Here is a 25,939-nt window from a genome sequence, read left to right as displayed (position 1 = left end):
TGATTTATTAGAAAGAAGAAAAACACAATGGTGACTGCACAACAGAGACAATGCCTACATTTTTGCCCAGTGAAATTCTTTGGAGGTTAAAGTCAGAGCACGAGTTTAGCCACGATACAGCGCCCCTGGAGCAGAAAAGGTTCAGGGCCTTGCTCAAGGGCCCAAAGGTGGCAGCTTGGCGATGCTGGGGCTTAAACCCTGATTAACTCTGATCAACAAAAAATATGAAAATATGTGATCAAAATGATCATATTTTATTTTCACAGCTGATAGCAGTAATATTTAGATAAGAACTGTGAAGTTTATTACTTTTCACATTCTGTGATATGATTTGAGTAAAATTTTGGCTGAATTCTGAAACACTGGAGAAAATATTAGAAACATAAATAGAAACATTCTTCAAAATAATCTTCAGGTAATGATCATATTTTTCTGCTCCATCATCCTAAGCCATTCTCCTGTTGGTGGCCTTAGGATGAGTGTTGTTGCATTGGCCATATTCTTATTAAATATTGTTGAAAAATGATGATTAAAAATTGTACAACCATCCAGATCCATTAAAACAACTTTCTTTTCTGACAACAAAACAAAGCTGCTATAACCAACAAGCTTACACTATGATTATTGCCCAGTTTTATTAACTTCCTGTGGGGATATTGCAAAGCTCATGTATATTCCTTCTGGCACTTTAGAAATGTTCTTAATTTGTGACACTTCTGTCTTTCGCCATTAATATTAAATCTTAATCTTTTTCCAACAATGTTAATTGTTTTCATTTTAACTGCAACCCTGTATACTTTCTATTTAAGACCACACAATTTAGATATTAGCTGTATATTTTTAACATTTCCAATATTTACACCAGTAATTAATGTATTTATTAATTAACAAATGAACAAATAGCACTCTTGAGTATTAATGAATTTTAGATCAGCTGATTGAATCATTGGTATATTAAGTGGATATTGCAAGGAAATAATGCAAATACAACTCCACAAATATCGAATGTATTATATAGTGGATCAATACAGTGGGCTTGTGGTTATTTAAAATAAATAAATAAATAAATAAATAACAAAAATGCAGAGTTACACTTTTGATGTATTATCTGGAATTGTTTAGACTACCACAAAGTGTGTATAGAGCCACGAGTGAGACACGTCACTGTTACACGTCACACCTCTTTCTGCAGAAGCATATAAAAGCAAGCCAGAATGTTGTGTTGTTTGGTTGGGCGTCAGAATTGGAAAAGTGTTCAAAAGAACACTTGTTTTTACTGCATAGTATTGAATTGGACACCAAGTCAACAGTAGATGTTTGTGGTTTGGAGGGATAATTGGTCCGAGGAGGTCCGTCTTTACATCGTCTGTTTCGTCTCACTATTATATCAGTAAACTATCCATGGATGTAACAGGCTTAGCTTGCTAGTTAGCTAACTAGCCTAATTTAGATGGATTTAGCAAACCGATGAGTTCAACTAAAATCTCCTTTAAGTCCCTAAGTCGTCTAAAGCCTCGATTATATTGGACTGGCTTAGCCTGCTAATATTATTCAGGTTGCAAATGGGTTTATGGTGTGTGTGTGTGTGTGTGTGTGTGTGTGTGTGTGTGTGTGTGTGTGGTACAGTAAATACCATAATTAGAGTGTTTTACACAGACTCTGACTAGGATTTGAAAGTTCAGAAGTAGCCCAAAAGAAGTTGCACAGCTACAGTACCACGTACAAACTCTCTCTTTCCCCATTAAAACTTATTAGTTGTTTCCCCCTTCATTCTCTGAATAGCTATAGAGAATTCACTTATCTCCAGTGCCAGAAATCCTTAATCACAGCATTACATATACAGTTATGCAAAACTAATTCCAAAACACACTAAGGTCCAGCAATTTGTGCATTAAAAAGGATAATAGCGTAATAATTCCGACTTCAGGCGGCCAGGAAGGGGAGGTGGATTTAATATCTGTGCCTGCATTGAGGACTGAAAAAGTAGATATATTCAAATAGCTGGCTTGTACACTTGTCATAAACACAGTAAGAATTCTACCTTACTCTAAGACACATTTACACTCACTCACATGGGTGTACTGCTGTTCTGAATATGTAAACCAACCCGTCATGGGTCTTTTGCGTCCTTTACCTAAGAGCCTTCATCCTCTCCTCTCCTCTCCTCTCCTTCAGCTCTCCTTCACATGTCTCTCTTTTATCATTTGTTCCTGTCTTGGGCTCTCTTCGTGCCGGAGTGTAGGATCCTCTCAGGGGCCGTATGAGTTATTTAGTGCTATTATAACTGCTGGACATGGAGCTGTGTTCCCATAGCTCATCTCAATGGGTAGCTTAACATCCAAGTAATAAGCTAATAAGTCCCTTAGGAATAGGCCAAGTGCCTGAACACTATTATACCTACAATCATTTTCTCTAATGCTCTTTCTGTGTCTTTACTTCTCTAATGATGATTGGTTAAAAGACCTGTTCGTTTAAAATAGACGAATTGTAGACATCTTGAATATATAAACAAATATAAGCATGAGTCAGAATTATTACTGATGATTTGCTGAAAACTGGAAACTTATAAGAATAAATGAAGATAGCAAATGTGTCCATTGTTTTTGTAAATCCCTGCTATTATATACCTATAAAATATAAATCAATAAAGCTAGGTTGTGAACGGACAAATATATCGTTATAATTCAGAGAACTCTAAAAAGTAAAAGGTCTACACACCCCAGTTAAAGTTGCAGGTTTTTGTGATGATAATGAAAGTAGAATAAATCAAAGGATGTGGAAGAAAAAAAATGGTCTCACACCCTTTTATAATGAGATTGTAACTGTGCTCACGTTTCAGCCTCATGTTCCAAACTAATAATCATACAGTAATGTGATTTTCATTATTCCCAAATAAAGATCAGCTGTTGCTGTAAAATTTTCTTGACATCTTTTAAGTACATTAAATCTGGTTCACTATGTTACATTTACCAGACGCCCTTATCCAGAGCGACTTACATTTTTATCTCATTTTTTTTAATACAACTTAGCAATTGAGGGTTAAGGGCCTTCCTTGCTCAGGGGCCCAGCAGTGGCAGTTTGGTAGATGTAGGAATCAAACTCACAACCTTCCGATTGGTAGCCCAACACCTTATCCACTAGGCTACCACATCCCGACATCTTGTCTCTCTGCTTAAGCCATGATACATAAAGAGCTGACAAAGCATTGTGGAAAGGTATTGATCAGGAAAGTAAGTACAAAATAATTTCAAAGTGATGTACCAGAAAACACATTGAAGTTCATCATCAACAAGTGGACAAAATGAGCCACCACAGTAATGTAACAGGCTGGAAATATCTGGCAAGTTCTGGTCACTTCCTGAATGTCACTACAATCTCCTGTAATCCTATGTGCTTTAAATACTGTGGCTAGGAAGATGTTCCTCATTAATAATAGTAATACAAAACTTCCAAGCCAATCTAAATCACCTCAAACCATGTGTCGAAATGTGTTAAGGTCTGATCAATACGTTTGGCTTATCACCCAAAAAACACCAGAGCCACAGTGAAGACTGGTGGTGGCAGCAACATGGAACTGCTTCTCCTCAGCTGGGACTGGGCCAGTAGTCGAGATTTATTATTATGGATAGTAAGATGGATAGCCCCAAATTCCAATCTATTTCGGCACCGATACCTGCAGGTCTTTTTTGTTGTTAGACAGAAAAATCTCACCTTCTAGCATGATAACGACCCAAAGTGCAAATTCATGTCAACAAAAGAACAACTTCAAAAGATGAAGCTCAACTTTTTGTTATTCTCATGTAAGTCAGATTAAAAAAAGCATGGAATTATTTGAAGAGGGCTGTGACAGGAGAAGCACTTTTATTTTAATCTGGAGTATTTCTGCAAGGAAAAAGTGGTAGGACACAGACACACACAAACACACACACAAACTCACACACACACACACACACAGACACACACACAAACACACACACAAACTCACACACACACACACACACACACACAGACACACCCACAAACACACACACAAACACACAGACACACAAACACACAGACACACAAACACAGACACACCTACAAACACACACACAAACACACACAGACAAACACACACAGAGACACACCCACAAACACACACACACACAGACAAACACACAGACACACACTGACAAACACACAGACACACACAGACAAACACACAGACAGACACAGACACACACACAGACACACACAAACAGACAAACACAGAGACACACACACAGACAGACACAGACACACACACAGACAAACACACAGACACACACAAACAGACACACACATACACACACAGACACACACACCACACACACACACAGACACACACACACACACACACACGACAAACACACAGACACACACAGACACACACACACACACACACACACACACACACACACACACACAAGAGATATCTGCATGTTCATTAAATCCAGGATATATTGTATACCACAGAACTAGACTTTTTGTGACTAGACTCGAATCTAATAACACTATACAGTTCTATTCTTAGGTTAGTCATCAGGGTACATGAAGCAGGGAAGACTGAATAAAATTATTACATTTAATAGTATTTAAATTACTGATAGTAATTAAATTACTATCAAATTATTAAAAGTTAATGGACAAGATTTCTTACTCATTACCTTACAGTTATCTTGTCCCTTTCCCCTTTACTTGACTGGTGAAATAAAATAAACACAACAGCCCTATGAGAGGATCTGATGCTATTGACAATAATAGATACATTCACAGCATTTAGCAGACACCCTTATCCAGAGTGACTTACAAATGACTTATACAACTTATACAACTGAGCAATTAAGGGCCTTGCTTAGGGGCCCAGAAGAGGCAGCTTGGTGGACCTGGGATTCGAACTCATGACCTTTCGATGAGTGGTCTAACACAGCAAGCACAGAGCTATTACATCCCTATGTTATGATCATCCATACAATCCCTACGTACATATGTTTGCATTTTCACCCCCGTAGTGTTGGATTAGGCCACGAAACAATAGTTAGAAGATCTTTACTGAGAATGCAGATTAAAGTTAATTTGATGAGTGATTAACCACTGGTTATTATTAAAGTGGCAACGCTAGCTAGTAGTTCTGCAGGAGTAGTTAATAGTTAACTACTATAATCATCAAATTATTGAGTGTCCCCTTATATTTCTTAGTCATCTGTTAACTATGGAGTACTGCGTTACTGAAAATTCTCCCCACATTTTTTTTAGTATCATCAATGTTTATATTCTTCTTCTTCTTCTTCTTCTTCTTCTTCTTCTTCTTCTTCTTCTTCTTATTATTATTACTACTACTATTATTATTATTATCATTATTATTATTGTTGTTGTTGTTGTTATTATTATTATTATTATTATTATTATTATTATTGTTATTATTTATTTATTGATTTATTTATTTAAACATTTTAAAATGTATTATTTTTATATAACACCCTATTACTCTTTGTAGTACAATGTAGTATAATTATACTATTGTATAAGTATAATACCATTGATCTCTATGATAAATAAAACAGGTTGGAATAAATGTTGTCACAACTGTTTTAACGAGACCGTGGGCTGCTCAATTAAATTGTGTATTGTGACTGCTAAATCGAATTTCATTGTGACTGTCGCAGCTGTGAAGTACGGGTGGGACCAATTCACAATTTGGCAGATGTCACTTCATGTTTTCAGACTCTAGGAACTACTGAGGTGTAGATATAAGCGTAAATATCAATTATATTACAAGTTAATACAAGTTCAAAGACACATCGCAAAGTTAGCGATATTTTCAGCCGTGCGGTGAAACACAACCGATCAGAGAAAGTGTGCACTATTACATATATATTTTATATATAGAGTGATTTCGGTAATCTAATTTGCTCAGAATCTAATAGGAAACTTTTGAAACAATTTGAATTCTGTATCATTCTGCATCCCTCTTTTTCTCTCGGTCTCACCCGAAGGCTTGTGTGGTGCAAGATGATATCGCAAGCAGGCGTCATTTATGGATTTACCATGCAGGCACCCAGCTGTGCACTCTGTTTGCTGTCAGTGTGTGATTGTGTGTCGCAGTTTGCACAAGCCCAAGGCAGAGTAGGCATAACACAACATTAGTTACAGAGGCCATTCTCACTCTTACGAACGATCTCACCCCAGGCCCACATTCTAACTCAAAACACTTACAGTACATTACACAAGCATCTGATGAACAATGACCATCACTTTTTTCCCCACACATTTGTTTCACGATCATTCTGCATTCTGCCCTGTACTGTATTTGTAATTCTTTTTGTTATTGTTAATGGGTTTCTCTGAATCCTTCTGCAAATTGTAGCTCCAGTTGATGGTGACTGGATGGATGACTTAGCTGTAAGGCCAGTTTGGTTGGCCTTTTGGACTTTAACTGTTCCTTGAGATGGCTCACTAGAGCTGAAAATTGCATCTACCCTCTGGGATGCGCCACTGACTGAACTTCCCCAAGCGCTGCTATTTCTTTCTCTATCATTCTTTCTTATTCTCTGCATGAGTACTGTAATTCTGCCACACGGATATTATTTAACAGCTGTACACCATATAGCCTGCATGACAATCTCAGTTTGTTATGGAAAACGTATGATTTACTTATGATTTTCTATCCTTATACTGAATATGTCAAAAACACATGCAACTCAAGAAACAAATAAAAAAGTTAACATTTAACATTTATAACATTTACTGACTGTTTCAAAACTCTTTCTTACAAACTTTATTCTTTTCTTACTCAAATTCCAACTCTTGCATACACTTGTGTATTTGCAGCACATCGTTCATGAAAAATTCAGGTGGATTGGTGACTCTAATTTGCCCCTAGGTGTGAACGAGTGTGTGCGGTGCTCCGCAGCTGAAAGGGTGTACTCATTACCGCCTCGCGTTCATGGGATTATTCTCTGGAACCACCATGACCCTGACCAGGATAAAGCCCTTACTGAAGATAATTGAATGATGCACTGATAGTGATGCTGTAAATATACACGATTTGAATACATTTCCACATGAATAATATATTACGTGAGCACATGAATATATTCGTGAAAGGAAATAAACTGAAAGACAGAATCGTGTTGATGCTGGTAAACAGACCTTTACAAAAGAGCTTTGAAAAAGTGAAACATATGCTAACAAAATGACTGACAGTCGTAAACAATATTCTGGCATTCTTTTACCCTTAGCCTGCATCAAATGGTGGAGAATGTTACAGGTGGAGGAGTGGTTTTGTGTGGAAGGCGTTAGGGATATGACCTAAAGGGGTAACGACAAACATGGCACAGCTGAGCCACGTATATTGATTTGATCTCTCTTTCTCTCTCTCTTTGTCTGTCTGTGAATGCAGTATGTGGCTATAAGCAGAGCAAAGCAGAAAGGGACAAGCGGGACAGCTGCGATATTATTTCTTTTGAAAAGTAATTTAAGAAGTTTTATGTCTTTAGTGATTAGTGTGCTGAAGACAACACGTCCACGTACACAGGGAAGTGTGCATGGGACTAGATTTAAATCCCACTCCCACCCAGTCCTGAAGGAATTATGACTCACTTTGCCCACTCCCACATTTATTATTTTTGCTTATTATCTGCCTGCTGTGTCTGTATCTGTTCTGTATGCTAATGAGACACACAACACAGACACGCTCAGTCGTTCGTTAAAAAGTCTACAGATATCCACATTGTGACAAAACTCTGAAGTCAAATATGTAACTGGTTTGCCTTTTACACCATATTCTAACTAATAACAAACTACCACTTTGTTTTTCACTTCATGTGCAAAAGTATGTACTCCCTGACCATCACACTCATATGTGGTTCTTCCCCAAAGTCAGAAGGATGAAATTGTGCAGAATGTCTCTCTGTATTCTGTAGCTTTACATTTTCCCTTCACTGGAGCTAAGAGACTCGAATCCTGTTCCAGCATGACAATGCCCCTGTGCACAAAGCACAGAGCTCCAGGAAGACATGATGTCGAGGTTAAATTTGAAGTAGAAGAACTTGAGTGTCCTGCACAGAGCCCTGACTCTAACTTAACACGACTGAACAATCCCCAGACCTCTTTACTCTTATAACACCAGGGTCTGATCTCACTACTGCTCTTGTAGCTGAACGAGTACAGATTTTAGCTTCAGAGTGCCTCTGCTGAGTGTACATAGCAAATATAGTGTGCTTGATTTACTAATATGTTAATAAAAATAGTACAAATTCTAGTACAATTGAACATTGTGAACTTCAGTGTAAAATAATATGTGTAAATACTTGTTTATAACCTTGTTATAAACCGTGTGTGTACAGTATAAAAAACACTGTGGTCCTGACCAGCTTGTTCAGAATGCTAATAAGACACACGTGTTAAACCGCATGCTAAAAAGTAAAACACACACTGATTTTTATTCAATTATACATGTTTGTGCAGACAAACATGTACCTATACAAACATTGGACATGCATTGGACATACACTGTAGCCCATATATTGTCACTTTGACCTGGAATCGATAATTTTAACTCGGAATCAAGTGCTCTACCGTCGAGCCCTTATTACACGTCGCATATAGTTCCATTATTAGAAAATAAATCCAGATGCACTTGAGGGAGTGGAGAAGTGTTGCCAAGATGGGAGCAGCAGTCCTGACCTTTGATATAAGATGATTGTATGGAGCTGAATAGCAGGAGCAGGACACCTTCATTTCTGATTCACCCTCACTACATTGGAGAACCTTAGAGCTGAGCATTCAGCCACATGAATCTTTTCATGAGACAAAGTCCAGCATAGTGAGGACACAACATGATACGGTACATGAAACTATTTTAGACTTTGGACTGGAAGAACATTACTATAGCCAACATTATATTTTTCCTCCATTTGACAGAGTCTGTATCTATGGATACATTTCTAAACACAGATCTTGTCAGTCTGATTGACTTAAATTTGACGTGCATCCAAAATGTCTATAATATGTACAGTATCGTGGTATGCACTGTATCGAACTAATGTCAGATGAAGCAAGTACTGCAGTATCTGGTGTTTAATAATGACTTGCTTGCACATTTGAAAAAAAAAATAGATGGATCTGTCCCTCCAATTATGTGATGGTTAAATCTTCACGGTAATTGTAAGGCAAAACTGTGTCAATAATAGAACTTACAAGGTGTGTCTGTGTGTATGTGTGTGTGTGATTGTAAGTGATTGTATTCAAGTTTTAGAAATGCATTGTGCTGGAAGGTTAATGAGAAGCTGATGAAAACTGCTCAGATGTCTCTGGAAATAAGCTTGTGCAGTGAGGTAGCTGTAACTTATATCTATAAGTATACTTATATGTATGTATATATATATATATATATATATATATATATATATATATATATATATATATATATATATATATGCGAAGACAGTGTGTGTGTGTGTCAGTGTGTATGCCGTGGCATAGCAATCTGATTCTGTGTGACAGCAAACAGTAGGATTTGACATCTTCCCAGCTGCTATTGTCAGTGTGAAGGCACACACACGCACACACACACACACACACACACACACACACACACACACACACACACACACACACACACACACATTATTAGCCTCATATTTACATGTCACATGCACATATCACACCCTAATTTACCCTCTATACATCTAATTTACATGAAACGTGCCCTAATTTATACGTGTTGTGATAGGACAATAAAAGAAATGCCTCTGCGCTCAACGGAGGAAAATACATTTAAGTGGAGCTGAGTTTGTCTGAAAAAAGTTCTGTAAATTCTTTATTCATCCTTTTATGCTCAAACCTACATAGCAATAACATTCATGAAATCCATTAGTAAGGATTTAGCCTGATCATAGCACAGAGAAAACACTGGTTAAAGTAGTAAATGACCTACTAATAGCATCTGATCAGGGTTGCATCTCCTTGCTTGTGCTGCTTGAACTTAATGCAGGTTTTGACTCTACTGATTATATTATTCACCTTGGAGTTAAGGGAACATTGTTACGCTGCTTCAAGTCTTATCAGGCTTATCGGGCTCAGGCCTGATGGTAATCAGTTTGTAGATGAATGCGAATGGTGACTTCTCTATGCATATAAAAGTGAAGTAATGCTCAATTTTAGTCTCACTGGTTTTTTTTTCTCTATATATGCCACGTCTTGGTAAAATTATTCATAGGCCCAGTATTAGCTTCCACTGTTATGCTGATGACACAGAATTGTATGTTTTAGCAAATCCAAATGACAGACACCAGCTTAATAATGTTGAGGAAGGTTTAAAGGACATTAGACACCGGATGCTTAGTAACTTTCTTCTACTTAATTCTGACAAGACAGAAGTACTTGTCAGACCACATGGAGCTAGAAGTAAGCTTTATGATTACAGAGTACCTCCTTTCAGTTACATCATGTGCAGCAGTAAAGGATTGGTGTTATTACTGACTCTAGTCTCTCATTTGAACCTCATGTACATAATATTTCTTGGATAGTCTTTATACATCTCAGAAATTAGATGTTCCAGGTGATACGTAAACAAGACCTCAGTAGTGTCAGATATCACACCTTATATATATATATATATATATATATATATATATATATATATATATATATATGTATAGTCGCTGTCGGGCGGAATCCTCATATCTCCAAAACCGTTATTTTTCAGGAAATTAATGTCTTGCGCTAAATTCCTGTCCTCAGACGAGCACCAGAACTAGCGGGGGATCAAGATTTTTTTTTTCTTTGAGCCCAGTGTTTTGAAGACATTTACCTCAGAAGACGTGTTGATTCGTTGCAACTCTTCTTGAGGAGAAATATGCCGCGAAGCTCTCCCGCGGAGTGAGGAAGAGGTGGACAGTTGAAGTGTCCAATGGAGACACTGGCGTGTCCAATGGAGATTTGCGCTCAAGCTATTTTCAAGACTTTAGATTGGTTAATAACTTGTAAGAATAACAGACCCACGTGGGGACTGACCAATAGCATCGATATGTGAAAAAATATGGAATTGACCAAATTTGGACATACGAGGTTTCCGCCCAACAGCGACGATATATATATTTCTCCCAGTAAATTGTATTGCTTATTAAATACTACTTTTTACCTATAAAACACTAAATGGTCTCTTCAAGTCATGATCATGGCCATGCTTACATTGATCAGAAGGTTCGGGTTCTTTGTTCTCTTTCTGTCGTGCTACACATACTACTACTGAGATACGTGCCAGATCCATACACCATACACTGGTTTGTTGTTATTTTCACCTGAAAACCACTAAAGATACTAAGGATTACTCCACGTGGACAGCCTAAACCACACCATAAGATTACTGGCTATAATTATTGATGATGTTATCACCATTTTTCTTCCCAAGGTTCATCACAGTCTTACAATATGGCAGCCTTGAAATCAATTTCCTATCAGCAATCACCGTAAGCTTGTTCTAATTATCTGACTCATGATTATGCACACCTGTTTTCAGCATGGTGAAAATAAACACCGGCCACTGATGATCCCGAGTTCTTAATGGAAATTATCGCGTGTGCAGCAATTGCATGGGAACAGACAGAAGAAGAGTAGACCCAGCTGGAGTATCTGAGCTTCAAAAGGGTGATCCTGTTAAAGCTTCTGGTACAGTAGGTGCAATACACTTTGCCTATGCAGAACAGGCTATCAAGCTGGTGGTACTGGAGCTGTTCTACCATACTTCATCTCCCACTTCACAGATGTCAGCATCCCATTCCCACCAGATCTCGGGCAAAGTCTGGGCAGGTTTACTGGTGTTGCAGCGAATTCAGGTGTTTCCAGGAGCATTATTCCCTCATGGATTTGTAATGCTGATTCAGAACCATGAAATGCCTCAGGCCTCCCTATTAGAGCATGAAAATACTACATACCGGTGAGTATCCAAGGGAGTACACATGCCTCGGTAGACTCAAGAGTGCAATCAAACCTCAGTCCACCAAAATGCCTGCTTCAGTGTGAGAATTTGGAAAAGGCATTTTTGCTGAAGGTGATACAGTATGTGTGCATGAGGATGTTAATGAATATTATCTACAATCCACTTACTCAATAACAAACTAATTAGGGTTAAGGAAAAGTTTTATGAGGGATATGTGTACCTTACAGCTACAGCTCATGAGGACTCGGATCAGGAAGAGGGAATTTGCATCCCCGTAACCCACTCTGTGGAGCTTCCGCTTGTGGACTTCCCTTATGAACAGATACATCTTCATTATCTCTTTGACCAAATAATTCAACAAGAAAGTGCTCTCACCTTCTTGCATTTTTTTAGTTAATAAGATTAGGTTTTATTGAGTGACACGCTCAAACCAAGGAAGAGATGACCCAGTTCTTGTTATTGAGGAACTAGATGGAGACCTGCTATTCCATGCAACTCATTCCATGCAGCCAGTCACCCAAAATGTGGCAATGTGGCAACCCCCCATTTATCAAGGTCCTCATGAGTTTTTTAAAAAAGGTGCTGAAAAACACAATGAAAATACATGTGAGCATTGAACATTTCCTCCACACACCCTGTATGTCTGCTCTGTTGTTTGTAAACTGAATTCTTTTGAATTTCAACATCGTGTTTTCAGGCATGATGTGGTAAATCAACATACTCAATTCGTGATCAATTGATTCAATTCGATTCCTTTAATTGCTTGGAAAAAAATACAATCATGGTTTCCTCTTGCTCTGTAATATATGTCCTGTCATAAAATGCGTGTAGTGTCATTCATTCATTCATTCATTCATCTTCTACCGCTTATCCGAACTACCTCGGGTCACAGGGAGCCTGTGCCTATCTCAGGTGTCATCGGGCATCAAGGCAGGATACACCCTGGACGGAGTACCAACCCATCGCAGGGCACACACACACTCTCATTCACTCACGCAATCACATACTATGGACAATTTTCCAGAGATGCCAATCAACCTACCATGCATGTCTTTGGACCGGGGGAGGAAACCGGAGTACCCGGAGGAAACCCCCAAGGCACGGGGAGAACATGCAAACTCCACACACATAAGGTGGAGGCGGAAATCGACCCTGGAGGTACGAGGCGAACGTGCTAACCACTAAGCCACTGTGCCCCCGCATGTAGTGTCATTACACAGAAAAAAATGTAACTTTGATGCATCTGATGAGCGTTTTCAGATAGTAAGTAAATCAGACTTTAATACATTTTAAAGAAATATAGTGTGTTTATTTTGGATAGCGAGCTAAAGGCTTTTGGTTGCTAACATTTTTTATGAGAACTAAAAAAGCTGGACAATGCACACGACAGTGCGAGCGAAAACCGCAGCCGCGAGAGACAAATTACACACAATATGGGCAACTTGTTGCTTACTGGTGTGAATGTGGAGCACAGTATTCACAGGAGGACTTGTTCAGTGCTCAGAGCGACACTGCTCTCAAATGTCTCTTCTGCTTTGTGTTTTAAATGTAACTGCTGACAGATGGAGATGCTCTTTTTGCTCAGCAGGGCAGCAAGGACAGTGTGAGAACCCTTGGAATAATAATTTTACATACACACGTACACAGAGTTAGTGTATTTCATAAAAAAGTTAAACGCTAAAACTTACATCTAACTCAAGGTATAGTTTTCTCAAAAAATTGTACCTTATACCTAGTAATATATCTTAAGAAATTCCTCGTAAATTCTTGAAAGAATTCTTTATTTAGGTGGCACGGTGGCATAGTGGTTAGCACGTTCACCTCACACCTCCAGGGTTGGGGGTTCGATTCCTGCCTCCGCCTTGTGTGTGTGGAGTTTGCATGTTCTTCCTGTGCCTCGGGGGTTTCCGGTCCAAAGACATGCATGGTAGGTTGATTGGCATCTCTGGAAAATTGTCCGTAGTGTGTGATTGTGTGAGGGAATGAGAGTGTGTGTGCCCTGTGATGGGTTGGCACTCCGTCCAGGGTGTATCCTGCCTTGATGCCCGATGACGCCTGAGATAGGCACAGGCTCCCCGTGACCCGAGGTACTTCGGATAAGCGGTAGAAAATGAATGAATGAATGAATGAATGAATTCTTTATTTAGCCCTTGAACAATATGCTAAAAGATAGCACAGTTTACTTTTGGTAAAAACAGAAAAAGTACCTGAGGGAACTTTTTTTTAATTATTTAAAATTTTTTACAATTTTTCTTTACCCATCTAATTGTGAAAGATATAGACACAGTTAGAAGAAAAATAAATCAATAAATCTTTTTTCAATCTTCAATTGTCCAGTATGGGTGAGTCTGTGCCTATAATTGTCTCACATTGGCTGACAGAAGTGGAACTTGATGTGATGTGCATTCTGAGATGCTTCTCTGCTCACCACAGTTATTATTATTTGAGTGTTTATTTGAGTTACTATAGACTTCCTGTCAGCTCAAAACAGTCAGGTCTACTGATCTGCTGATGATACCTAGTTATATATGTATATCTCATCAAAACTAGATGAAATATCCAAATTGTTTAGGTTAACAGAGTGTTTTAAAGATATAAAAGATTAAATGAACTGTCATTTTTTATATTATTAAATTCTGATAAGACAGAGATATTACTTATGGGTCCATAAACCAGTTTACAGAAACCTTCACAATTTTATTTGACTTTAGAAGGATGTACTGTTACTACTGGCTCGAAGACCTGAGTGTTATATTAGACAGCGACTGGTCTTTTGAAAATCATATCACAATATATTACAAAAACAACCTTCTTCCAACTTATAGTGCCAAGCTGAGAAATATCCTTTCTGTATCTGATGCTGAGAAGCTAGTTCATACATGCATGTGTCACGATGAGACAAAGGCGAGTGAGGATCCAAGTGCAGTTCAGTCTTTTAATAAACCAAAACACGCAAACAAACAGGCAGGCAAAACAGGACAGAACACTGAGGAACAGGAACATGGACACCAAAATACAACAACGACCAACACCAGGGAAGTGAACAAACAGGGTAGATATAGCAAACAGGAACCAATCACCAAGCAGAGACAATCAGTGGCTAACATGATACACCTGGGGGGGGGAGATAGAGTGCAATTAGTGTCCATGGTAACCAATGAGTAAGTGGAGCAAACAATTAACAGCAATGCAGACAGCTGACAGAAACAGGGCAAAACACAGACAGACTCATTACAGCATGACCTCTAGTCTGGACTATTGTAATGCATTACTAGGCGGTTGTCCTGCATCTTCAATAAACAGGCTACGGTTAGTCCAATATGCACCCGCCAGAGTTCTTTCCAGGTCGAGAAAATATAATCATATCAACCCAATATTATCATCTCTACACTGGCTACCTGTTAAGTTTAGAATCGATCACAAACAAATTGTTGCTACTTATATACAATCCAAGGCTCTAAATGGTTTAGCTTCCATGTATCTAACCAGTCTTCTTATCATACATCTGATCAAATGCACATCATTATCTCGTGCTTGCTGATATTATGAACAGCAGGTACGCTAATTTATCTCCAATTGCTTCTCTTTTTCTACCCATCCCGAGGCAACTGGAGATCATGCCAGCTCCAGTTGTTTTCAGCTTCATAAAGAATTTGGATATTTGAAGAGAAGATGCCAACCAAGGAAAACAAACTTCTAGTCAATATACAAAATAACATTCTACACTTGCTGGAGCTTCATCATTGTGTATTTGAAGGCTTTGGCATGGAAGAGTTGGTGTTGAATCTTTAATGACCTCAGATGATGAGTTAATTTATGAGTCTCCCGGTTACACAACTAAAACTGACTGTATAGGACTGTAGAAAAAACATTATTCATAATCACACTCTAGTGTTTATAATCATTTATATTCACACTCTGTGGTGTCACCCAAATGAGGGCGGGTTCCATTTTGAATCTGGTTCATTTCGAGGTTTCTTCCTTATTCCATCTCAGGGAGTTTTTCCTTGTCACAACCAACACAGGTTTGTTCATTAGACATAAATACAAATAAATATACGTAAAATTTTTCCGTTCTGTAAAGCAGCGACCTTTGTTAAAGCGCTATGCACATCTGGCAACAACAACCACCCCATAGTTAGCTCCTGAGTTCAGATTAATATTCATTCTGATATTTGATGTGAATTTTAACTGAAGCTCTTGATGTGTTTCTGCATGAGTTTATAAATTGCTCTGCTGCCGCATGATTGGTTGATTAGATAACTGCATGAATGTGCATGAGTACAATTGTTCCTATTAAAGCTTATGGAGAGTTTATATAATCAGTCGTCATGAAATCCAGCAAATGACGCATTCTTCTATAATGTTGATAATCTTTAGGATAAAACGTAACCCTTTTATTGTACTGTGACTTTGATTCGTCGTTATCATTGATATTCATTATCTAGCTTATATTTTAGGCTCAGTCCTTGAAAACAAATCATTTTTAAAGATAGCATCCAAAATATTGTAAAACATATAATATGATTATTAGAGAAATCTGGTGTCAACAAACAGTGACATGCCCAACTACTGTAGCTCCACAAACTCACACACACACACACAGTAATTTATGGAGGTAACCCTAATGAGCAAAGTGCGCAATAAAGAGATCTTTTGCTTCTCTATAGACTCACACAAGCACCGTAGTGTGTATGGTTGAGCAGTTTACTTGGTCAGTTTGTCAGTATGATTATATATATATGATCTGCTGGTGACTGATGGTTAGAGCTTTGAGTGGCTTTTAATAAGAAAGGAATAGATGTTTATGTGTGTGTGTGTGTGTGTGTGTGTGTGTGTGTGTGTGTGTGTGTGTGTAAACACCTCTGGGGCACAAGCTATTATAGTCTAATCTATGCCCTGTTATATATAGGGCTGTCCTACTGCTGCTGGCCATCAGTATAATGGATGGCAACAAGAAAGGAATATTCCTTTTCTCTTTTACCATCCTATTTGTATGCAGGTGTTTGTTTGTTTGTGTGTGTGTGTGTGTGTGTTGTTTTTCAGGTTAAAGAATGAGCTACTCACTGAGAGGTGCTCTTACGCTAATAAATAAAAAGAAGCCTTAGAGAAACACTTTCTTCTTCAAACTCTCAGAGCATTCGTAATTTTTCTGGGTCTTTCCTAAAGATTGCTAGCATTTACAAAGCATATTCCCCCACTCTGTTTTATTCAAATGTAACCCATTAAATATATCAGTCGGAAAACTGGGCATTTTGCAAATTTTGCCCTTATTTGCAGGTAATCCTGAAGGCAGGAAAGGGAGCATAAATATTCCGCTCCACTAGTACGGCTTCTGTGTGGCCGTGTTTGAAAAGGTCAGACTGCGGGAGGATCGTCGTGCTATTGTTTATTCAAAATATTTCATGGAGATTGTCAGGTTCAATGTCGAATAAGATTCGCATTTTGAGGAGCTGTTTGTGTGTGTGACATTCACTGCACGAGACACTATCCTACAACTACATCCCTCTGAGTCACAGTCTTCACTTCCTACTTACTGTACTGTAGGTCTTCGGTACGATTCTTTGCTCCTGACTGTTACCTGAAATCTACTGGAACTGAATTTGCATATTAAATGTACAGGTAAATAATTCAACTGATAGCAAGTTTAGTCAATAGTTAAAGTAAAATATCTTGTGGTATAAATATAAAATAACAAAATCGGTATTTTATAACTAAAATAATAGAAAAGTAAAATATCTTATATATCTGCAAATTCTTTTGATTACACTTATAATCTAATACCGTGTTTAGGGTTTCATGTTCAAGCTTGAAACGTTCTTACTCTAGTCGAAGATATTTCTGTTTATTTCAGTTGTTTATTTCTAAAAAAAAAGAAGCAAAATGATCTACCAACAGAATTTAAAGAGGTTTTGAAGGAGTAAATATTACTAGAAATAGACTTAGTGATTATATTTTTGTGATATAATAATCGCATAATGAAAAATACAATATTTTTATTTGCAGTGAAGACAAAAATGCGGAAGCAAAACATTTTACATGGAAGTCAGTTTGTTATCAGAAGGTTGTAGTTAAATATACGAACATATATATACTTTTCAGTGATATGCTGTTATCTTTATTTTGTAGTTTTTAAAAAATTTTATTTAGCCAAAAGACTGAAATATTAGCGAGTTGAAAATATTGAATTTAATGTATATTATTTTTAGAAATAAGAAGGTATTCATTTGCATAATTAAGTCAATTTGCAGACACTTTTCTCATTTTGAAATATATTGATTGAATGCAAAATATCTATTATTAATAGCAATAATAATATAAATGAATAATCTTGTGTTTATTGTAATAGGAAAAAGTTAGTTATTTAAATATTAAAATCATTACTAGCATTTTTTTTTCTTTAATATTATGACCATTGCTTTAAAACTTTTGACATGTCCTGTAAGTGCTTCAGTTATTCAGTACAGTTACTGTCTCGTTTCTTTTATCCTGACGTAGCCGTATTAGTAATGAACACTGACCTGTCTTGAATGTGGATTTAATGTGAGATAGTCAGTTCTCCACGGGCAGCTTTCCAAAGTCTTTCCTTGATATAGACGCAAAAAAGTATACGTCCAAATAATCGCCTCCTTCTTGTCTGAAACACTCCATGGAAAGGCAGCGCTGTGCTGAGGAATGAGAAAAGAAGGGATGAAAGCAAAGTAGTGCTACTTTCCCTTGTCCTTGTAGGGGAAGTGTATTCAGTAAGGACTCTCTATGGTATGATATTGTGAGCGTGCATGATGAGAGAGACGTGCCGAACTACGTTCTGCTCACATCGCCGCCTCTTCTAACCCTTCTCTCTATCTTGCTAGTGATGTATCACCCTGGCATTGCTGTTAGGTGGAGGGCTGGGGTGCTCATTAAGATTGTGGCAGATAGAGCAAATGGGGAAAAGGGAAACAGCACGGATGAAAGGGCGAGAGCCAGGAAAAGATAAAGCATTTGCTTTTTGGAATCGTTCCACTTCATTGTTTTCAACCTTCCTTTTGTTCTTTCTCAAATGCAGCCGTCGCTGTCCCAGCCTTCAGTGTCCTTCTTGACTCTTATTACGATGATTTTTCTGCTGGTTTTAGCCCTTCGTCTTCAGCAAACATACACAAAATGGAGTTTGGCTTGAGGGATGAGAATGAAAGAATCCGAATTAAATTTTAATCAGATCACGGTGCGTTTCAGCACTTAATGGATGTAAAATTCTCTGTAAAAAAATGACATCTTAGAACATGGAAATAACTTTATAGTAAAAGGATATAAAGTAGAAGAATATATTGAAGATTTAGGTAGTGTTACAGTTACATTAAACAAAACTGAATACTGTTTAAGATTTCTAAAGCTATTTCTAAACTCATTTTAATTGAATTCAGTTCAATTTTTTTGTATAGTGCGGAGAAACCGTGAAAGAAACCAGCCAAGTCAGGGTCTGGTATTCCAGGAGAACAAAAAAGATATCTACCTTTAAGCCTAAAAAATAGGAAGGGTTGCCAGGTATTGGCAAAAATCTCTAACCCAACCTCTATAACTACAAAGGAATCAAGTAAGGCACCGAATGACTGGAAAAATACCAGTTGATATTTCTTTCTAATCTTCATTTGATGGGTTTGCCAGAACTGCCAGAACTGGAACCTGCAGACATCTACTGTGGTGAAGAGACTCAGTGGCAGGACGTTTTGTGCCAATGATGCATTAGGCGGATTCACCAGACTTTGCAGTGATTTCTTTTCACACACTGTGAGTTTGTCGGGATGCTCTCTATGATGCAGTGGTAAAAGTCAGTCAAGATCTCAGGGATAGATAAACTTTTTTAAGCCTTCTCAGGAAGTAAAGATGTCGTTGGACTTTCCTAACCAGAGTTAAAGTGTTATAATGACAAGGCAGATCTTCTGAGATGTGGACACCCAGAAACTTAAAGCCAGAGTACTAATAATACTGAATACTTCACCTAAAGAATAGGATGGGTTGCCAGATTTTGGCAAAATAACTTCCACCCCAGACTCTACAAAATACATTGCCAGCCAAGAAAAGGAATCAAGTGAGTCTCCGAATGACTGGAAAGATACCAGCTGATTTTTCCTTCTAATCTTCATCTGACAAGGTTGGGTGCTCCTGATTTTTTGGCTGCCAGGGCTGGAACATCTACTGTTGTAACTTATCCACCTCAAGGTCAATATTTTTGAATGATAAAGCTTTTCTGGTCACTACAACTGTAAATAGTGATGATACAGTATACAGGTTACTATATCCTTCCTGGCAGCTCAAACCAATCTGGCCATTTCCCTCTAAGCTCTCTTAGATGTTTCACCCACAGACTATCGCTCACTTGATGTTTTTTTGTGTGTAAACTCTAAAGACCTGTGTGTGTGTGAAAATCCCAGGAACCCAGGACATTAACTTAAGAGCTTAACCTGTATCTGGATTTTCAGGAGTTCCAAATAGAGTGGACACTGGGAATATACTGTATTAACAACTACACCAGGAGAAAATGTCTAGAGCTCTCATTTTCAGAACATTAATTATTTATGACAATGGTGTTTTATTATGTCACTATGAACCACTAGGACCCTGATGTCTCACTAATAATAATACTTACGGTAGATGCTAAACAGCATTTCATTGCTTTTAATGTCTATCTATCTATCTATCTATCTATCTATCTATCTATCTATCTATCTATCGATCTATCGATTTATCTATCTACAGTATCTATCTATCTATCTATCTATCTATCTATCTATCTATCTATCTATCTATCTATCTATCTATCTATCGATTTATCTATCTACAGTATCTATCTATCTATCTATCTATCTATCTATCTATCTATCACGTGTAGATTGTCCTAGTTACTTAGTGTCTTGGGTGTAGTGCTAGCTCAGTGGCTTGAAACATTCTGCAAAATAAATGGAGCTATTTTAAATGAGTCCCTCACTTTCTTGCATGCCATGTTATGCTTTTCTTTAAGCTAGTCACCTAATTGGATGACAGTCTTTAGCCATCTGCCATCTTGTTCAACTGTAGATCTGTTAAATCTGCTGCAAAGTGCTGCTGCAGGCTACAAAGCTATAAATAATACATATAATATTACAAATAGCACAAAATCACAAAAAACTCAATTTGTTTTCTTCTTGGTCAGATATTTATGTATGTTTGTAAAACTTCCTTAGGTTCAGCAGGTTCAGATGTAAAAGTTTAGAGGAAAATTTATTACCTAGTGGTTCAAGAATAAATAATAGTTAATATTAATAAAAGTTCACCTTGGTCCTATTTGGACACGTTATTATAAACGAGGCATTTTATGGTATATGTAATGGATGAAAAGTCTAATCAATTATTTGAATTCCAGTAAATTGGATATGTGGCAAAACGCCATTTGAGCAGCAGGTAACTGAGTATGAACACATTATTCAGATAATTACATTTTTAATAGATTTTAATAGGAAGCTAGCAAGAAAGCTTCATACTAGATGTGTGTGTTTATCAGAACCAATTGATGAAGCTCACGGACAGGGTTGCCAGGTTTGCTAAATTCACTTTTTTTCTGTCATTACATTTTAACAGGTTAACTGTGTGCATTTCTTATTTGTAGAATGTTCCTGAAATACAACGTGGATATTATAACTGGCAGCTCTGCTCACCGAAGCAAGTTAATTAACATGAAAACGAAAAGAAGAGGTGTCTATATCACCAGTCTATATAGAATAGATATACAGTATATAAACTACACTGAGCTCTTTCTTTTTTCTTTCTTTCTTTCTTAAAATATTCAGTGGTTCAGTAAATAGAACAAACACAAATCTGTGAATTTATTAGAATGACTTAATGCTTTTAAACAAATTGGTGTTACTATGTAGCTAAAACCCAAATTGTAAATTTAATTTAGTTTACTATTTTTTTTTTTTTGCAAGTGCTCACAATATGGAGAAAAAAAGAAAACGTATTTAATCGAATTGACTACAGATTCATTTGGGAGCAGGCTTTTGACCTCGATTAACATGTTTTCACACTTTAAACATTGAGGATTATAGATTATTTTTAACAAGGTTTCGACTTGACTGAAGCCTTCGTATTATGTATTTGTATTATGAAGCATTTTAAAATATCAAGCGTCAAAGTTTTCTTGGTTCAACCTCTTTGAGTTCCTCAGTCAGGTCTGGGTATGGTCTGTTGTGCGTGTTCGTAAGTTAGTTAAAGAGTCATCCATCATTATGTTCCGTCACTTCACTCTCGATGAAGATAAATGTAAGTATACGTATGCAGTGGAGCTCTACTTCTGGTAAAATGTATGAAATCTGATAAGCTTCATCCGTGTGTGTGAATCTCAATCTAATATTTTTTTTAATGTGCCTTTAAGTTTTTATTTATATTTATTTCTTGCTGCTTGTTTCGGTCTTGAACAGGAAATTAAATATTGAAATATGGATATTTTTATGTTGTAGTAGTACCTTGGCTATGATTAGTGCTTTGAGAAAATGACAAAAATCTCAAGAGAGCCAGTAAGAGACTCGACTGCTCAGTTCAATGCTTGGATTGTATCCTGTCCCGGTTGCATTGGATCACCAGAATTAATCGAGTCAGTTTTAAATGTGTAAATGAATTGAAATCAGGCAATTTGTTCGTATTTATTAAAGAAGTAACAATATTGTATATTATATTTAATCAGTGGGGGCATGGAGGCTTAGTGGTTAGCTCGTTCGCCTCACACCTCCAGGGTTGGGGGGTTGGATTCCCGCCTCCGCCTTGTGTGTGTGGAGTTTGCATGTTCTCCTCGTGCCTCAGGGGTTTACTCCGGGTACTCCGGTTTCCTCCCCCGGTCCAAAGACATGCATGGTAGGTTGATTGGCATCTCTGGAAAATTGTCCGTAGTGTGATTGCGTGAGTGAATGAGAGTGTGTGTGTGCCCTGTGATGGGTTGGCACTCCGTCCAGGAGTGTATCCTGCCTTGATGCCCAATGACGCCTGAGATAGGCACAGGCTCCCCGTGACCCGAGGTAGTTCGGATAAGCGGTAGAAGATGGATGAATGCATGAATATTTAATCAGCAATGTTTTTTAAGGATATATTAAATCATTTTAAGGATGATCTGATATAAAATGAAATAAAGCATATATTTTGAGCTCAACGGAAGATTGTTAAGCTTTACGAATATTTAAAGCTCAATGATATTCTCTGTTCAGCTAATTCTCAAGATTTTCATGTCTTCAAAGTTTTTTAAAGGACCAAAAGGCTACTAATCAGCAGTGGAAATCCTTCCACTTTTCTATCTGATTTTGGTTTTTAGCCGTTCCCAAACCACATGTCCAATTATTACTCTTTCACTTCCGGCATCAATTATACAAATTATACCCACACCATATACTAACTAGCTTTTTTTTTCCTCTACAATTCTCTAATTTACATAATTTATATCATCCCATTTGGCACAGAAACTGAAAGCTGGCAGTTCAGTAAAATGTTGATGTTAGAGTTCATTTCTCAAGCGTGGAGCCCAGGAGGAAAGCAAACCTCTGTAGAATTAGACTGCTCTCTTTTTTTTCTCCCCCGGTTTTATTTTAAGCTGCTGTAATTGACTAGCTTTGAATTGGTATCTTGCTTTTCCAGCATTAAGCTGTCAGAGTCTATGTTACGCACTTGTCAAACTGTCCGTGGCCGCAGAAAACGTATCGAGAGTGACGTACGTCTTTGTTGACGGACAGCCCGCCGTGGTTTCTTTCTCTCTATGGAGTGACACTAGCATAATCAAAGCACTGTCGCGTAGATGTTAATAAACATTACCTTCACCCTCCTGGCAGGCATGAAGACTTGGTGAGAAGTTTTTTTTGTTAGATTTTATGATCTGTGGTATAATGCAGTTAATTAATGCCCATAAAACCAATCACAGGTAATCTTCTATAAGAATGATGTAGATTAATGAAAGAGAGAGAGAGAGAGAGAGAGAGAGAGAGAGAGAGAGAGAGAGAGAGAAGAGAAAGATGTGCCTGTCAGATCAGCTGAAGGCACTGCTAATGTGTTTTAGCATGCATGGCGTTAATGTTCTCTCTCTCTCGCTCTCTCTCTCTCTCTCTCTCTCTCTCTCTCTCACTCTCTTTCTCCCTCTGTCTCTAGTAAGCTTGGTAAAAAACTGCTTTGTGTTGGAGTGGGTGATCAGCCTGGGGCAATGCCTACCTCACACTCCTATGCGCCTGAGCATCCATCCATCCCTTCAGAATGGGGATTTGTGTCAGTGATGCTTCTTTACTGCGGGACTCAGTAGCTTCCTAGACAGATTAAGCCAAGTGTTTGACTAAAGTACGTGTCACTGGAAATGGAAATGAATACTAAAAGTATATAAAGGTGTATAGTATACTCTATTTCTCACTTTTCTCACCTCTGCCCTTAGCATTAAAATACTCTTATAAATTATATAATAATTATAAATATATAAATTAAATAAATATTTCTCTTGCAACGTGCTGGCACTAGACCATCTTTGGGTAAGACAGGACTACACTATAGCTGGGACACCAGTCCCTTTCAGGGCACCACAGACACACACATTTGCACCTTGGGCCAATTTATACTCACCGCTTTATTAAGTGGAATGTTTAAAAAGGAACCTAGAGAATGTAAAGGAAATGTACACGAATCTGTGTGAAATTCCACACAGACAGTAACCTGAACTCAGGATCGAACCGTTAAAGCTGGAGCTTGGAGGTTGAATAAATACAGTTTAGATTAAGGTGACTTAATAGGAAAATTGTCAGAAAAAAGAATAGCAAGCTTGTTCTTGTGCATTGGATTCGTTTATAATACACAAATTAAGCCTGATTGTTAATGCTATATAAATATGAGAGATAGCAAGAGAGAGAGAGGGAGGGAGAGAGAGAGAGAGAGAGAGAGAGAGAGAGAGGGGCAGGTTGAATTTGGTAAAGGTGGTAGATTGGCTGCTATCCAGTCGCTAATACTAATACAGTCACAAGTCAATGTCCAGAACAAATAGACAAGGACACAGAGACAAATCTCTGCAGTGTTTTAGCACAAAATATCCAACCATATGTTCACGCTGTTGTTTCTGCTCGGACATTCTGAAAGTCACAAACACGGGACAGGATTTGCTGCAAACTAAAGCCACAAAGCAGTAGGTGAATACATTATTCTGTCATTTTTTATCCTTTAACATTTCTCTGATAGCTTTAAGTCTAATAAGTAGAGGATGGGAAAGATATTTCTATTAAATTAAAGGCTTTCAGGGTTCTTAGAGAAGACAACTTGTGAAATGGACATTTTAATTTTAAGCCTGCACTTTGGAGGAGACTACCACTGAGAGAGAGAGAGAGAGAGAGAGAGAGAGAGAGAGAGAGAGAGAGAGAGAGAGAGAGAGAGAGAGAGAGAGCGTAGTGGGGAGAGATGGAAGTAAAAATGAACTGAATAAATATGCTATTTACAGGCAATTATATATACAGTCTGTGAGACGTTTTACTCGAGAGGTTATGTACATAATGCCTTGAATAATATGGAGTGCATCAATATTTTATAAAGCACAGCTGGAGAATTTATGAACAGCTTATATGTCAAAACATGAAGGTGATATTAGAGGATTTATTCAACTTTGACTTTACATGGAAGAGCTCTGTATCTTGAACGTTATTATCTTATTTCTTTTTCTAATAGCGCATGCAGTACTTTGAGGAAACATAAGAGGCTCCATAATCATTCATTCATTCATCTTCTACTGCTGCTTATCCAAACTTCTCAGGTCACGGGGAGCCTGTGCCTATCTCAGGTGTCATTGGGCATCAAGGCAGGATACATGCAAACATGCAAACTCCACACACACAAGGCCTCCGTGAAGGAATCGAACCCCCAACCCTGGAGGTGTGAGGCGAACGTGATAACCACTAAGCCACCGTGCCCCACCTCCATAATCATTGTAATACAAATGGAGTTCGATTTCACAAGCCGATA

General features: G+C 37.8%; 1 protein-coding gene across 3 annotated transcripts in view; it reads right to left on the bottom strand.

Moving 5' to 3' along the window:
- Window positions 1–25,939, bottom strand: part of chrm2a (cholinergic receptor, muscarinic 2a) — a 108,273-nt gene that overhangs the window by 3,461 nt on the left and 78,873 nt on the right. The window contains exon 3 of one of the 3 annotated variants that reach the window (XM_060887421.1): window positions 18,484–18,630. The exons of the other annotated variants lie outside the window; for them this stretch is intronic. The gene's annotated coding sequence lies outside the window, so the exon portion shown is untranslated. The remainder of the gene's footprint in view (window positions 1–18,483; window positions 18,631–25,939) is intronic. 3 annotated transcript variants of the gene reach the window in all.

Source organism: Tachysurus vachellii, chromosome 14 (assembly GCF_030014155.1).
Source record: "Tachysurus vachellii isolate PV-2020 chromosome 14, HZAU_Pvac_v1, whole genome shotgun sequence".
Classification (NCBI taxonomy): Eukaryota; Metazoa; Chordata; class Actinopteri; order Siluriformes; family Bagridae; genus Tachysurus; species Tachysurus vachellii.
Note: the sequence above shows the minus strand (reverse complement) of the source record. Positions and strands in the feature narration are given on the sequence as shown.